This window comes from Zingiber officinale, chromosome 2B, assembly GCF_018446385.1.
Source record: "Zingiber officinale cultivar Zhangliang chromosome 2B, Zo_v1.1, whole genome shotgun sequence".
Taxonomy (NCBI): domain Eukaryota; kingdom Viridiplantae; phylum Streptophyta; class Magnoliopsida; order Zingiberales; family Zingiberaceae; genus Zingiber; species Zingiber officinale.
Genome location: NC_055989.1, coordinates 98,631,391 through 98,648,027, shown reverse-complemented (window position 1 = coordinate 98,648,027; position 16,637 = coordinate 98,631,391).

Here is a 16,637-nt window from a genome sequence, read left to right as displayed (position 1 = left end):
GTTAGCCTAGGCTATAACTACCTAGTAATTAATCAAATCCATCATCAACTCTATCAGCATCCTAGTGGGTCATCCACTGATAGGAAAATTAGTTGATGGGTTAATCCAACAAACGACATAATGCAGTCACTCCACATTCTGCATTCAGTATAAGTAAAATCATCATACTGCTACCAATGTATACACCTAGCACACATGCTCACACAACATATGTATGATCAACAGAATCCTCCAATTATTATACACCAAACATACTCACAACTCAGGTATATTCAGTATGATACATTCAACAATACATACCGAACACGTGTGCAAAAATCAACATAGGTAAAATCAACAATACACCTCAAACAGCACTCACATAACATATTGTATAACCGACATATGCTTCCAATAAAACATACTAAACCCAGGTGCACTCACAAATCAAACCTGATCAAAAAGATACCTCAGATACCACACCAAACACATATGTACATATCACAACTCAGATTAAATCGACAAAATGCCTCCATCAAAACACCACCGATGTACTTATACTACATCTCGGATTTAATCAACAAGATATCTTCAATAATACATCCAGATACATACACCGAACTACATAGCTATGATCCACAAGGAAACTTCAAACCATATCAGAACATGGATACATATACTACTTGCAAATGGGCAGTCTACCACATGACTCCTACATCACATAACAATCATAATATACATGTAACATAGACATGCAAAATCAGCACACCAGCTCAATCAAAGAGACCAACCTTATGCTACCAACACTCATGGGTTACCGGTATATCTAAACAAAATTCATGCATATGTATCAAGCATGAATACATCAAACAAAAGCAACCCAAAATAAAGCAGCCTAATCATCCAGTAACAACCCTGCTCTAGGTTCAAAGGAACTGGTATCGGACAAGAAAAATATACACACCGTGGTATAACATTGCCAGTCAATGTTATACACTACCAAGACTATATCTAATGGGAAAAATTTTATCATCATAAATCCAAATGTACTCTCCCAGTATACACTAGTAACTATTGTATCCCATAAGTGTTAAGCAATTAGCTCTACACTTCCTTACATCAGCGGGGTCACATATCCCAAAGCACCCTCTAAGTTATCCCACCAGGTATATACAATCCACGGTCAAAATCTTCATGGAATAGGATACATCGATCCTTTATAACCTATCCAAGCCGATAATGATATATGGCTAAATCAGTCATTTTCACGTCAGTACAAAACATGTACTCAAATGTGCTCTAGATACATAACTAAGCACAAATAACCTAAAGGTTCGAACCTCTAAAAATAGAATATGGCAATCCTCTACTGATCACCCAATAAAACTAAATCATTCATCTACTAACTAATCAAGAATACATTAATCCTCCACAAGCAACTAAGGTATATCCAACCACATAATATCATATGTATAAATGTGTACAACCCAAAAGAAAAAGTCAATATTTAGGAACATCAAGACACTCTCATTTTCATCCTCAAAAATATCAGCCCACATAATATCAGATGAATCAGTCTCTACTCCCCATGAGGGCAAGTTAGCATTCAAAACATCAAATCATTATTTATCCACGAAGTCCAATATCAGAGGAAACAATTATCAATTTTATCATCCTGTTAACTAACCACAACTAACCAGATTTATTAAAATCTCATAGGCACTCTAAACCATAAACTCTCTAGCACCCAATTTATAATCTTATCACGAATTATAATCATCAAACCTGTGAATATCATATATGACACTCACTATGTCACCATCAACGATAACCCAAATAATAGATCATCAAAATAGTTGACACTCACTATGTCATCAAAACAAATATCCAGTAATAGATCATCAAACAACCACATAACATTTACTCTCACAAACCATTAAAAATCAACATATCACAATATCTGATCTCCCAATATCCCTCAACCTCAAATCATTCTCAACAATGATCAAACATGATAACTCTCCAATGACCAATTTTTATCGTATCGGATACCCTAATATCCAAAAGATACGAGTATAAAAACTCTACTGGCTAAGTCCACAGGAATATATAGGTATCATCCATTACCCAGCTAACCATAGCAGAGGCTGATATGTGCCTCCATCTCCTAATAGTAGTAACAGAAGCTAAAACTACTGATGGTATGATATGAAAAATCACCAGAGACTATAATCCTTGATCTCTATTAGGGTCGACCAAGATCAGTGGCTAACCCATCACATGTAATATGGCCACAACAACCAGACAAGTAATAAATAAAGAACGCTAATACATGCCATAAACTATAAAATTACACATCATACCTATATGTCGTCTGGAGATGTTCCATCGCTGTCCAGTCCCCAACTTCTGACCTCAAAATTCCGAACAAGAAAATCGATGGAAATCCATATAAATCCGAAACGGAAATCCGAAACATAACCATATCGAAAATCCGAAAATGCCCAGTTTGACTCGCAAACCTGGCTAACCAAAATATCCAGAATGCCAACAACAGGTATCCGATAAATCTCCAGAACACCAAAAGCAGGTATCATAACCCTGCTCTGATACCAATAAATTGGTATCAGTTAAATCTCAAAAATCCAAAATACAAAAATCCAACAAGTATCGCCAAACTTGGCGCTCTGATACCAAGTAAATAAATTGGTATCAGGTTATCCCAAACATCAAAAATACGAAAACAAAAGATCGTATACCTGTGCTCTGATACCACTAAATTGTCACGCCCCAGAGGAGTCCCTGTCCGAAGAAATTTCGGCAGCTTCTCCCCTGTACAGCGGACAATCTGAAACTTCTACATAACCCATATACCTCAGCCACAGGCGGCTGGAATAATAACAGTAAATAAAACCAATCACCACGCAGTTTATATAAGTATTCAGCCTCTGGCTGTCACAACCACGCAGTTAATAAAATAAACAACATAGTAATACTCTGACTCGAAATCAACCCTACTCAACTACACTCGTAAAGCCCAAATCCGATTTTTCTTACCTCTTCTGTCGTCCAGGCAGGCATGTAGTAGTATAAAATCGAAAATAAATCCATCAACGAGACAACTTATATAATATCTAAGTATTCAACATCCAAATCCAAATATAGTCAAGTGAGAATCAAAAATAATACAAACGATAGCAACTAGCTGGAGGTCTGCAGGGGACTAGCAACTGGAACTCCCTCCTGACAGCATCAACCTGAAAATAACAACAATGGAGGCGGGGTGAGTCCAACACTCAGCAGGTACAGTTGATATGCAAAGTAAAGAAATAACACTTAGCACTAATCATGCGTACAGTCTCCTGACAATAATAAAGATAGATGCAAATCGAAGAGAACAAGAGAGAATCTGCACTAACCAGGACCCGGTAAAAGGACAAACAGTCCGAAAGGTATAGAAGACCTGTATGCATGTCAATCAAGGTATCCAAGCAATGTGCAGCATATAAGTGCAACAAACACAAACACAAACAATAAATGCATCATGCATATGATGCCAATGTCATGGTCACCCCTGACGCCAGTCAGCCGACTCACAACAACAGTGGGACCGAGTGGGTAGGGCTGTGACGACCGTGCACTCTGCATCACTACTCCTGATGAGTGACCGAGTGGACGGGATGCTGTCGGAGTACACACGTACTTCTACCCCAAATCATAAATGGGGGAGCGCCATGCTCTCATCTCCCGGTACACTGTGACGGGGAGGGATCTCTAACGTGCTACACGCTGCGTCACACTACCCATGAGCGGACCAACGGAGCACCGGAAGAGCCAAACTGACGTGCTACCACGCTGTGTCCCGCTACCCATGAGCGTCACAACGGAGCACCGTGATGAAACTGGCAAAGTGCTCGACAATAAAGGAGCAATCAATCACTCAGCATGCAATCATGCGAATGGTGCATGTCACTAAACATGGTAATATACTAAACCAATCTCTGGACATATCATAATGTGCACCAAAGCGAATGAATCATATCAAGGTATCTGATCATATAAAGTATCAAACCTAGGTCCTGACATGGTAAAATATGGTTATATCACTACCCATGAGCATGTGGAATCAGGTACATATCCATACAAGATGTAAACAAACAATCAATCAACAGGTAGCATGTATTGGGCAGTGATTAACCGAAACAAGTAAGAAACACAATTAATGCATCTTGTTAATTTAATTACTAAGCATATCAAAGACAATAAGTCAAAAGTACCCGCCTCCGAAAATAGAAAGGTCCAATCTGACTCCGAGATACTCGTCTCGCGTCAAGGTCCTGTATATTAAACATAAGGTCTAGTTTAGCTATTTCTATCATAACACAATTAGCCAAACTACATTCTAATCCAATTTAAGAAGTTCTAAATTGAATCCAACTAATCCATCCAACAAAATTAATGAACCCTAATTAAATAAAATCAGTGGGTCTACCAGGGTTAGTTCCTTAACCCTAATCATAACATGAGATTAAAAATCTAAAGCTAATCCAATATACCAATCTCCAACATAAACCTAATCAATATACATGAAGCTCAAAAACCCTAAACCTTACCTCAAATTTTTCGATGCCTCAGTGTTGCTCAAATCCTGAAGAACTTACTGTCAAGACCCGGAGAAGCTGCTGTGGGAACATAGTGACAAGTACCATAGTTATCAACCAACAAATTCAGCACAGGATCCAAATCAAAAATCCAAATACCCCTTTTTGCCTTACCTAACTCGCTACCCCCTGTTCTCCTCACTGCCGGCGGCTGGTGGCGAAGAAGGAGGATCCGGTGGTGAGGTCTAGGGCAGAAATGTTTGGCCGGCTAGGAAAGATTCCAATGGCTGGCAACCGAAGATCAACAGGGCTCATCTAGGCTTGCTTCTGCCGTGAATAGGGCGTCTCCGAGAAAAAGGAGGCAAGGCCGGCTGTGAGATCAAACCTAGGGCACAGGCAGAGGAGGAGGTTCGGTGGTGGCGAGAGGTGGCTGTCGGAGAGGGCGTCGGTGCTTAGGCTCGACGTCGGGTCGGAGTGACGGCGACGCGGCTAGAGCTCGGTGGACCTGGTGGCCGGCTCTCGAAGAAGAGGAGAAGGAAGGTCTCGGTGGCTGGCGGCTAGAGCACAGGGAAAAGGTGGCGCCGTGAGGAGAAAATGAAGGAGATGAAGAAGAAATGGGTGGGAAGCGAGGAAGAAACCGCCGGGCCGGCGGTTAGGGCAAGGATCTGGAGGAAGGCTTGGCGTCGGCGCGAGTTCGGCAGGGAGGAGTGAACGGCGACAACCAAAAACAAAGAAAAAAGAAAATAAATAAAGAAAAAGGAAATTAAGAAATTCAACTTTTCCTCTTTTAAATAGGGTAACCAAAACAGGCTTTTCCGGACCCCATTTTGTCCCCGTTAACTCGTTCATACGAGCTCCGAAAAATTCTCGAAAAATTTCCAAAAATTCCGAAAAATTCCCTTATTCATATTCGCCTATTTTTCGGTATTTTACAATAAATAAGAGGCTATGATAGGGACCGAGAGGAGGAATTGGTTTTGGTCTCCCGATAAAATTAAGCATCCCGTGTTCGCCCCGAACACACAACTTAATTTTATCAATAATAATTCATTCCACTAGAGAACTATTATTGAACTACCGCACCAATCCCAAATTACATTTTTGGGCTCCTTCTTATTATGAGTGTGTTAGTCTCCCTGTATTTAAGATATCGAATGTCCACTAATTAAGTGAGTTACTGACAACTCATTTAATTAATATCTAAGTCCAAGAGTAGTACCACTCAACCTTATCGTCATGTCGGACTAAGTCCACCTGCAGGGTTTAACATGACAATCCTTATGAGCTCCTCTTGGGGACATTATCAACCTAGTATCTCTAGGACACAGTTTCCTTCTATAATCAACAACACACACTATAAGTGATACCATTTCCCAACTTATCGGGCTTATTGATTCATCGAACTAAATCTCACCCATTGATAAATTAAAGAAATAAATATCAAATATATGTGCTTGTTATTATATTAGGTTTAAGAGCACACACTTCCATAATAACTGAGGTCTTTGTTCCTTTATAAAGTCAGTATAAAAGAAACGACCTCAAATGGTCCTACTCAATACACTCTGAGTGTACTAGTGTAATTATATAGTCAAGATAAACTAATACCTAATTACACTACGACTTTCTAATGGTTTGTTTCTTTCCATTTTAGTCGTGAGCTACTGTTTATAATTTATAATGTACTGATAACATTATCTTCTGCATGTGACACCACATGCTATGTTATCTACAATATAAATTAATTGAACAACTACAAACAAATATAGATAATTTGACCAAATGTGATTCTTTATTCAAAACAACTGTTTACAAAAGCTTAGGTTTTCAGTATACACTCCAACACTTTCTTATTCTCATTTCTCTTTTACATAACTCAAACTCTCTATTTAATTTTTCTTGTCTATTACAGAGGATTCAAAGATTGGGAGGAGTGCAACCACTAGAAGGAGGGGTTAATTACTTAGGTATTTGGCACACACCACTTGGTAACCTCTCTAAACTTTCCCCCATAAGACATGTTGCAATTATTAAAGATATTAAAAGTTTAGATCTGGGGATTTGTACATACTTTGAGTTGCTAGGTCTGGGCATGGGAGTGTTGCTCACAGAAGCAAGCACAACTAGGTCGTACCATCGGGCACGATCATGCCATGTCGCAAAGAGGGTTTTTACTGTGTTCTCTCCCACACCCAAGTTGTGCCTATCGCCCCCTCTCAAAATCTTCTTCTTTCTCTTCTTTTAAATTGAGATTAAGAGCTTCCAAGACTTCCCAAAGCCCTCAATTTCACATTCTTCCTCCTTCACATATCAAGAAGTTCTTTCAAGAACCCCTATGTTTCTCTCCTCAAATCCCTTTCCTTCCCTTTTCAAGCAATTACTCTCAAATTCAAGGAAGTGATCTTCTTGATTGATTTTGCCCACCCTTCTTGTTCTAAGCATTCAAGAAGAAGAATCTCTCTTCTCCTCCACTCTTTTCTTCTCAAGGAACCCCTTTTCTTCCATCCTTAAGAGAAGAGTCATCCTTCTATGTTTCTTCTTTTTTAACCCTAACCCATATTTAAATTTTTATACTCCAATCCTTTTTACTTGAACTCAAGATGTGGAAACACCAAAAATGGGGGAGAAACCTCAAGCTTCAAGGACAAGGGCAAGCACAAGACATGCGACGAGGGTAACGACAATCCTTATGATATTATTTTTCATGATTAGATCATAAATTTCGCTATGAATCCTTGCTAGTTGTAAGATTGTTAGCACTTGGTACATAGATGATCATATCATGGAGACCTTAGTAGGGATTAGGGATGATGTTAATTGGATGATTAATAGAATAGGGTGGGATGACTTGATGAGTATGAAATATTTCACCTATCCTAGAGTTACCCTCGAATTTTTAAGTTTCATAGAAGTTACTATCTTAATAGGTGAGGGGTTTGGTGAAGGGAGGATGACTTTTTAGATGTTTAATAAGGATTACACTTGGACTTTGGGGGGAATTCAATGTGTTAAGAATCTTCGTGTGGTTGAGAGAAGAGGATTCCCAGAAATTTTCATGGTAGTTCCTTTTAGAGAGAAATTGTCAACACAACAACCTACGACCCCTCCCAATCTAAAGCCTTAACCTTTCAAACCATGTTTTTTGATATCTCCATCGAGTTATGAATCATACTATCTTTGACTATTGAGATAGCAACGATGTGGTACAATAGAGTGAGTTATTATGTTTATGGCTATGATTAATAATGTAAATATTGATATAGGATTCCATTTTATTTGGCACCTTGTCAAAATTGGAAAAGCCATGATGGGGAATATTATTTTCTATGGACTGATCTCACACATAGCTATGACCTTAAGATGTGATCTTAATGGACTTGAGGTTGTAAAAGGTAGTTCGAGGATTGATCTTGAGGCTTGTTTGGAGATGAATATAATTGTTAGGGAAAGAGAGAGATATTGTCTAATTCTAAGAGACTACCTACCCCTTCCATTGCCTAATCCCAAACACACCACTGTCTAAAACCAAGCAAATTGGCTAATGAATAATATCGCATTGATCCCTGCCCCATGGAGGTTCCCGAACCACCGTCCGATAGAGCCGACCTTGCTAGGCATTCTTTTGTTTTTGGTGATTCTTCTACAAGACACTCTGGATTTGACTTTTCATATTTTTGCACATCCATCGAGGTTATCCGAGCCGAGTATGCTAAGCATAGAGGCATTTGAGAAGAGAAGAGACATGTCTCAGATGAGTAATACCATAGAGTGGAGCAGCACTAGGCTGGCAAGTATTCATACCGAGGTGACACATTGATGTCAAGAGGACCAATGAGTAGATCAACAACATATATGACTAAAACAAATATTTGGATGATTGTCCTCAATTATCTCTTTTTTCGTCCTCCCCTATATTAGATGTATATATCATTGGGACAATGATGAGTTCAAGTATAGGGGTGTTTAGTTAGTTTATTTTGATAGTTTTTAATTAGTTTTACATTGTTTCTTTTTTCATTATAAAATTTTATTTTTATTGCATTACCATGTCATGTCATGCATTATTTATTTGTTCCTTATAACATGACATTAGCATGATAAATTTTATGTTTTTGTGATAGGATGCTATTTCTTCTATCAATAGCATGATTTGAACATTATTTAGTAGCATGATTTGACTTAGTGATCTATTTTCTTCTATCAATATTAGCATGATTCAAACATTATTTAGTTGTAAGAGTTTTGATATTGGTCAACTTGTTTAGGATCTCTTTTCACATTATGCTTGATCTTGAATGTTAATATATATTTGAAAATAATTATGATTTATAGAATTGGACTAGTACTCTTGTTTCTTAGGTGACTCCTTCACTATATTTTGGTTATTGGAGAAAATTTGGATCATGGTACTCATTAGAAAAAAATCAAAATCCTGAAAGAAAAAAAAAGATTGTGCATGTGATAGAAAAAAAAAATTCTCTTTGAGCACTATGGAAATAAAGTATAAGATAAAAAAATAATTATCATGAATGGAATAATACCCCTTTGAGACCGAGTTAAGTTATTAGAAAAATATCTATCATGTTTCTCTTGATTCTAAGTAGTTTTTTAAGGCCATGTGTAGATAGTGCATAACACTTTAGGGGAACGAACCTTGTATGTGGCAGGTAAATGTCTATCATTGGAAGCATTAGGAGCGTGGTTAGATAATGGCTTACCTAGAATTGGGTTGAAGCTTGAAAGTTAAGTTACTTTATGCACTAAACATAGAGAACTTTTAGTTAGGCCGTATTAGGACAATTCGTTTGTCTTTGCTCATTAGTGGAACTATATAATAGAATTAAACTAATTTGTTAGGGATTATGACATTATTCACATACGTAGATTTAGATTATATGTTTTGCTTGAGGACAAGTACAAGTTCAAGTCTAGGGGTAATTGATGTGTGTGTTTTGTACATAGTTTTTGGTATTGTTTTACATGCATTTTATTTCATCATATGAGCATATTTTGCATACTTTTATCTCTTTTACATCATTTTTATTCTTTTAGTTTGAGAATAGTTCTTTGTGCTTTTTTGATTGACAGGACATGAAACTAGAGCTAAATTTGAGCTAAAAAGTCTTGAAACGTGCATAGTTTTTGGTATTGTTTTACATGCATTTTATTTCATCGTATGAGCATATTTTGCATACTTTTATCTCTTTTGCATCATTTTCATTCTTCTAGTTTGAGAATAGTTCTTTGTGCTTTTTTGATTGACAGGACATGAAACTAGAGCTAAATTTGAGCTAAAAAGTCTTGAAACGTGAATTCACAATAAGGAACATGCTCTAGCCATGTCCCATGACACGGGCATGTTCCTCTAGCCGAAAGCAGACGTGAAATGGAGCATCCATGGAGTTAAAGAGCCTAACACGGGCTGGTTGTGCCCACAGGCATGGTCGTGCCCCATTCTATCGTAGATCAACCTTAATTAGTCTCTAACACATCCAAGTTGTGCCCTTTGACACGATTATGTCTTCTGCAACCTATATAAAGGAATTTCCAGAGTCAAAAATGGTTTAGCCATGCCACCTAGCATGGTCGTGTCCGATCCTACGATTTTGTTGAGTTAGAGTGGCATGTTAGGCCGTGCCTCCCAGTACGATCGTAGCTCGTGGGTGGCACCCCTCTACTTTTTGAAAGATTACAACGAATTTAGACGTATTTGGAGGGCTAGAAAAGGCCTGAAGAGGTTATTGTTTTAGAGAAAAAGTGTTCCCCTGTGACAGAGAATTCTAAGAGAGTCACTCATCGAAGTTTTCGTCCACTGTAGAGATAGGAGTTCTTCCGAAGACACCAGCAACCATCACGACTAAGCTTCCTCTCCTCTTTTCTCTTTAATTTGAGTTGTAGGATGTCTTACCTTTTGTATTTTGGTTGTAACTCCATCTTCATAGAGTAGTTCTCTTAATTCTAGAATAAGAGAGTAGTATGATGTATTGTTGACATTTATTTTAGATATCTATTTGTCTTTTTTTTCCCCATGTGATATGTTTATCCATAATCCAGCTTTATTATGTATACATGATTATGATACTAACAGTGCATCTTCATATCCCAAGGACACAGGGAAAGACTGAAGGGTGAACCCAATTCTTTGACCCATAAATCTCTAGACGTGAGGGGTTATTCACGAAAGTAATCCAAAACTTCACAAGGACACCATTGGCCATCACATGGCCTAATGGGTTTACCTCAATTTGGTGTCATGAAGTAGGGGATAGTACCTAGAGGATTGTAGAGCATCCTGATCAACCTCCCTGAGAAAATAGTCACTTTAGTAAGACTACCTTGACAGTAAATGTTTAGTTTAAGTAATCACACTGGTATAATTCCATAAGTTTATATTAATTACCTCAAGATAGACCACCTGCATGCGTATAAACATTGAGGTAAGAGAGTAAATAGTATTTAGAGTGTCAACAGTTATCGTGGCGAAATAGAAATCCTAGAATTACTCTCTAAAACCAAATTTCTCCTAAGATTTCTCATGTTTTCTCAATTCATTCTTTCTTTCTCAATTCTTGTGATTTTCAATCGTCTAAATAACTTGCTTAGTGATTCTAACTGACTCTTGATTTTATAATTCATGTGGAATCAATCTCTTATTGCTTGACGATAATCGTGTACTTATGATTTTTGTTCATCATCAATCATGATCTACTTGAACTTCTCTTTTACTAACTTCTAGTTAAACTTCCCCATCGTCAAGTATTTGGCAAAGCCTCAAAATTAAGTTATGTTGTGATATAATGACTTAGATGAGTGTGCAGGAAGCTTAACTTGGAAAGCCCTAGTAGATCAGATGAACTAGATATTAGACGACAAAAGTTTTAGCAGATTAAGGGCACCAGACGTGAAAGTCCAAATGAGTTAAGGGACTGGCTATCTGGCAAGATGGATTTGATAGGTTAGTGAGGACCAGATATCAAGTCAAAGAAAGACTTGACAAATCAAGTGATCGAACGCTGAGCAAAGGAAGTCCAAATAGATATAGAGGACTAGATATTTGATAAATGGTAAGTGAAGGTAAGCTTTTGGAATGGAGAGGTTATTTTGAAAAGAAAAACAAGTAAGGTCGAGTCCTCATTATGGGACAACCTTAGGTGACGATCCAACTACAGATCCTACTCGAATTATGAAGTTGAGATCGGATAGTTAAGTGATCATCTTAAATACTTAATGTAGTATCTTGTCCTAACTTTGTGTTGTAGGATTCAGGCGACCAAATGAGTAAACCAGTCAACTAAACAATCTAAGCAACCGAATGATAAGGTTCAATCAATCAGAAATTGAGATGGCACTGTGTGTGTCGTGGTAGCTGAGATGTCTTGTGTGTTGGTGTTGTTGGTTGCTACTCGGAAAACCTAGAGGTTCCACTGTACAAAAATTTTGTACAAAGGTCTGAACATTTTCCTAGCTACCATGTGTTCTTTTAAATTAAATTTTGGATCGCCTGCGGAACTTAACACGTTTGATCCAAAACTTAATCTATTTGTTCTTTTAGGTTTTGACTTGGATCTCTTGCGGAACTTAACACGTTTGATCCAAATCACCTAAGTTATTAATTCCATTAAATATTAATTTCCAAAATTAGTTCCCAGTACTGACGTGGCGAGGCACATGGCCTTCTTGGATATGAGAGCAACTACCACCGATTAGACAAAACCTTTTAAGGAAAGCTAATATTTAATTTCCTAAAATAACTTTAGGTCAACCGAAAAGAACAATCAAATCACAAGGAAAAGAAAAACAAAAGAACACTATATCGAAAACAAATTCGAAACACTAGAATCGTATGCCTCTTGTATTTAGTATTATTTCCAAAAATAACTAGTATGATGCGGAAATAAAAAATACTAGTTATACCTTTAAGAAAGACCTCTTGATCTTCTACCGTATTCATCTTCTAACCTCGGACGTTGTGTGGGCAACGATCTTCCGAGATGAGAACCACCAAAGCACCTTCTTCTCCTTTCTTCAAATTTCGGCCAAACACAAAGCTTCGAAAAGATGAAGATCTTTTCCACCAACCAAGCTCCAAGGGATGTAAGCTTTCTCTCCTTCTTCCTCAAGCTAGATCCAGCCACCAATTAAAACTCCATGAGCATGAAGAGGTTCAGCCACAATGAGAAGAAGAAGGGAAGAAGGAAGGGCCGGCCACACCACCAAGGAAAAGAGGGAGAAAAATAGAATAGATTCGTTAGCCTTGAAGCCTCCTCTACCCCCTCTTTTATAATCCTTGATCTTGGCAAATAAGGAAATTTTAATAAAAACTTCCTTAATTCTTTTGCCATTGAAAAGGAAAATTTATTTAATTAAAAATAATTTTCTTTCTCAATTTTATTTGGCCGGCCATATAAAAGCTACAAACAAGGATAGTTTTAATTAATTAAAACTTCCTAATTTGTTTCCAGAAATTTATAAAAATTTCTCCAATAATTTTAATCCCTTTATGATTGGTTTATAAAAAGGAAATTCAATAAATTAAAATCTTTCTTTTAAACATGTAGATAAAAAGAAAGTTATCTCTAAAAATTAAAATCTCTTTTAATCTACAAATAAGGAAAGATATCAAGTCTTTTCTTAATCTTTTGTAGAAACTAATAAAAGAGAATTATTAATTTTTAAACTTTCTTTTAAATCATGAACATGGTTAAAAAGGAAAGTTTTCTTAAAATTTAAAATCCTCCTTTAATCAACAAATAAGGAAAGATTTCAAATTTTAAACTCTCTTTTAAACATGTTAAATGATTTACAAATAAGGAAAGTTTTTACCAAAAATTAAAACCATCCTTTTAAACTACAAATAAGGAAAGAGATTAATCTCTTCTCTTAATCTTTTGTAGAAAGCTATAAAAGGAAATTTTTAATTTTTAAACTCTCTTTAAAATCATGATATCCACATAAGAAATAATTTTAATAAAATCTTTTTAATATTCTAGTGGTCGGCCACCCAAGCTTGGGACCCAAGCTTTGGCCTACCACCTACTCATCCACTTGGCCGGCCCTAGCTTGGGTTCCAAGCTAGCTTGGCCGGCCCCATTGGATGGGTAAGAAGGTGGGTATGCGGTGAGTATAAATCTCTATATACTAGAGGCTACGATAGGGACCGAGAGGAGGAATTGGTTTTGGTCTCCCGATGAAATTAAGCATCCCGTGTTCGCCCCGAACACACAACTTAATTTCATCAATAATAATTCATTCCACTAAAAAACTATTATTGAACTACCGCACCAATCCCAAATTACATTTTGGGCTCCTTCTTATTATGAGTGTGTTAGTCTCCTTGTGTTTAAGATAACAAATGTCCACTAATTAAGTAAGTTACTGACAACTCACTTAATTAATATCTAGCTCCAAGTATAGTACCACTCAACTTCATCATCATGTCGGACTAAGTCCACCTGCAGGGTTTAACATGACAATCCTTATGAGCTCCTCTTGGGTGCATTCTCAACCTAGATTACTAGGACACAGTTTCCTTCTATAATCAACAACACACACTATAAGTGATATCATTTCCCAACTTATCGGGCTTATTGATTCATCGAACTAAATCTCACCCATTGATAAATTAAAGAAATAAATATCAAATATATGTGCTTGTTATTATATTAGGATTAAGAGCACACACTTCCATAATAACTGAGGTCTTTGTTCCTTCATAAAGTCAGTATAAAAGGAACGACCTCAAATGGTCCTACTCAATACACTCTAAGTGTACTAGTGTAATTATATAGTTAAGATAAACTAATACCTAATTACACTACGACCTTCCAATGGTTTGTTCCTTTCCATCTTGGTCGTGAGCTACTGTTTATAATTTATAAGGAACCAATAACATGATGTTCTGTATGTGACACCACACACCATGTTATCTACAATATAAATTAATTGAGCAACTACATTTATCATAAATGTAGACATTTGACCAATGTGATTCTTATTTCTAGATAAATATTTATACCAAAAGCTAGGCTTTTAGTATACACTCTAACAGGTGTGACATCCAATGTGGAGAAGGATGAGTCTCGGATGGCTGACGTTGCACAGGATAAGGATCGTCTTGCTTATGTGGCATGAGATAAGAATCGAATGGCTGACATGGCACGAGGTGCAGTCAAGGATAAGGGCTGTGAAGTTGACATGGTAGAGGATTGACGTCGAGGTGCTGACACAACGACAAGAGAGTGGCAAAATACAGGTTCGAGAGACCAAACCTATACATTGATCGCCCAATAAATCTGATCTGGATTCAATTATTGAGGGGATCGGGCTACCAATCAGGCTTATTGGGTGACTGATCCAAGCCTATAAAAGTAGGCTAGGCTAGACGCTTCAACATCAACTTTCATACATCCTCTTGCTCTTGTTTCGCTCAGATACTCTGATGCAACATCGCTGTGCTACTCCGACCATGAAGTGCTACTACAATCTACTTTGTCAGTATCCTCTTTAAGTTGCATTCTTCGTGTTTTTGAATCTACGTAGCGGTAAACTTGTTAGCACTTTCAATCTTGTGTAAGAGGTGAATCGTTGCCTCTGAATTATTGTTAAAAAAAAAGAAGAGATTATTAGTGGATTGTCGAATCGAGAACGATTAACGATCGTGGGCATTGGACTAGTAGTCATAGGCTATGAACCAAGTAAAAATAAACTGAGTCTTTTTTCGTGTTTGAATTCTCACTGTGTATTTACTCTAGTTTGAAAAAAAGAATAAATTAAAAAAAAACGATATGCGCTATTCACCCCCCTCTAGTGCTCACTTCAATCCTACAGTTCATTGCCTAGCTGATTGATCCACCAAGCAACAAGATCATCGACTAACTTTATAACCAATTCTAAGGTTGAGTTCTCATGTAAGCTAAGGTCAACTCAAAATAAAAAATATAGATCACTCATAAAGTCTTATCTCACTTAGCCTTTCATGCCAAGATGGCATGCCTCTTGGACCTCCCTTGCCAAGATATCTTTCTTCTGGACTTTCTCGTCTTGCTAAAAGGCTTAACATATGAACCTTCTTATTTGTTTGGTATTTAGCTAGCTTGATCTACAAGGATTTTCACTTGCTAAAAGGTTTTGCCTTCGGAACTTTCTCATCTTACCAAGAGGCCTTGCTTTCTAGACTTCCATTGCTAAGGGGCCTTATCTCCAAGACTTCCTTATCTACCATGCATCTAGCGAACCTTAACCTATTAGAACTTTTACTTGTTAAGAGACCTTGCCATTAAGATTTCCTTTATTGAGCATCTAGTCAGTTTTAATATCTAGACTTTCACTTGTCAAATATCAAATGAACCTTGACTTGTTAGAACCTTATCCCAAGCATTTGATCAACTTTGGTTTACAAGAATTTCATCAACTGTCAATAACTATTCGAGGTATTCCATTGCCAACACATATTGACACACATTGATCTCTAATGCCCACATTGAACCAACTTAAATACTTAAGCAAAACATAACTCTTTAACAAACATAAATATCTTGGTCTAACAAGACTAAGCAATGTTATTTTAGATTTTGAATTCTTTAGAGTTATCAAATATTTGTTATAAAGAACTTTAAATCTAAAACAAAAGTAAGAACAAACTCAGAGTAATATTAAAAGTGCAACGATATAATGCCCAATCATTTATGGCCACAAAACACTTTAGAAATCTTCAATTTGGAAAGAGAAATCATTAATAGAATAATAATGCATATTTTTTAAAAAAAAAAAATTAATCAAAACTACCTTAAAAAGCAAAAATTGGAGGATAGAAAAAAAATCATGTTGCAGAGAATACACCTAGATTCATTTTCACTAGCTTGACATGTTGAAAATTTACATGGAAAAAGAAAATAGCATTTTAGAACTCACCGAGTGAATTGTGTTTGCTTGGAACATGTCATTGATGCAATGAAGAAAGAGAGAAATATCACTAGTAAGAAGAATAAGTTCTTTTTTCTGATTGGGTTGTTATTGGTGTTTTGAGTGGCTCTTCAAAATAAATAAATAAAATAAAAT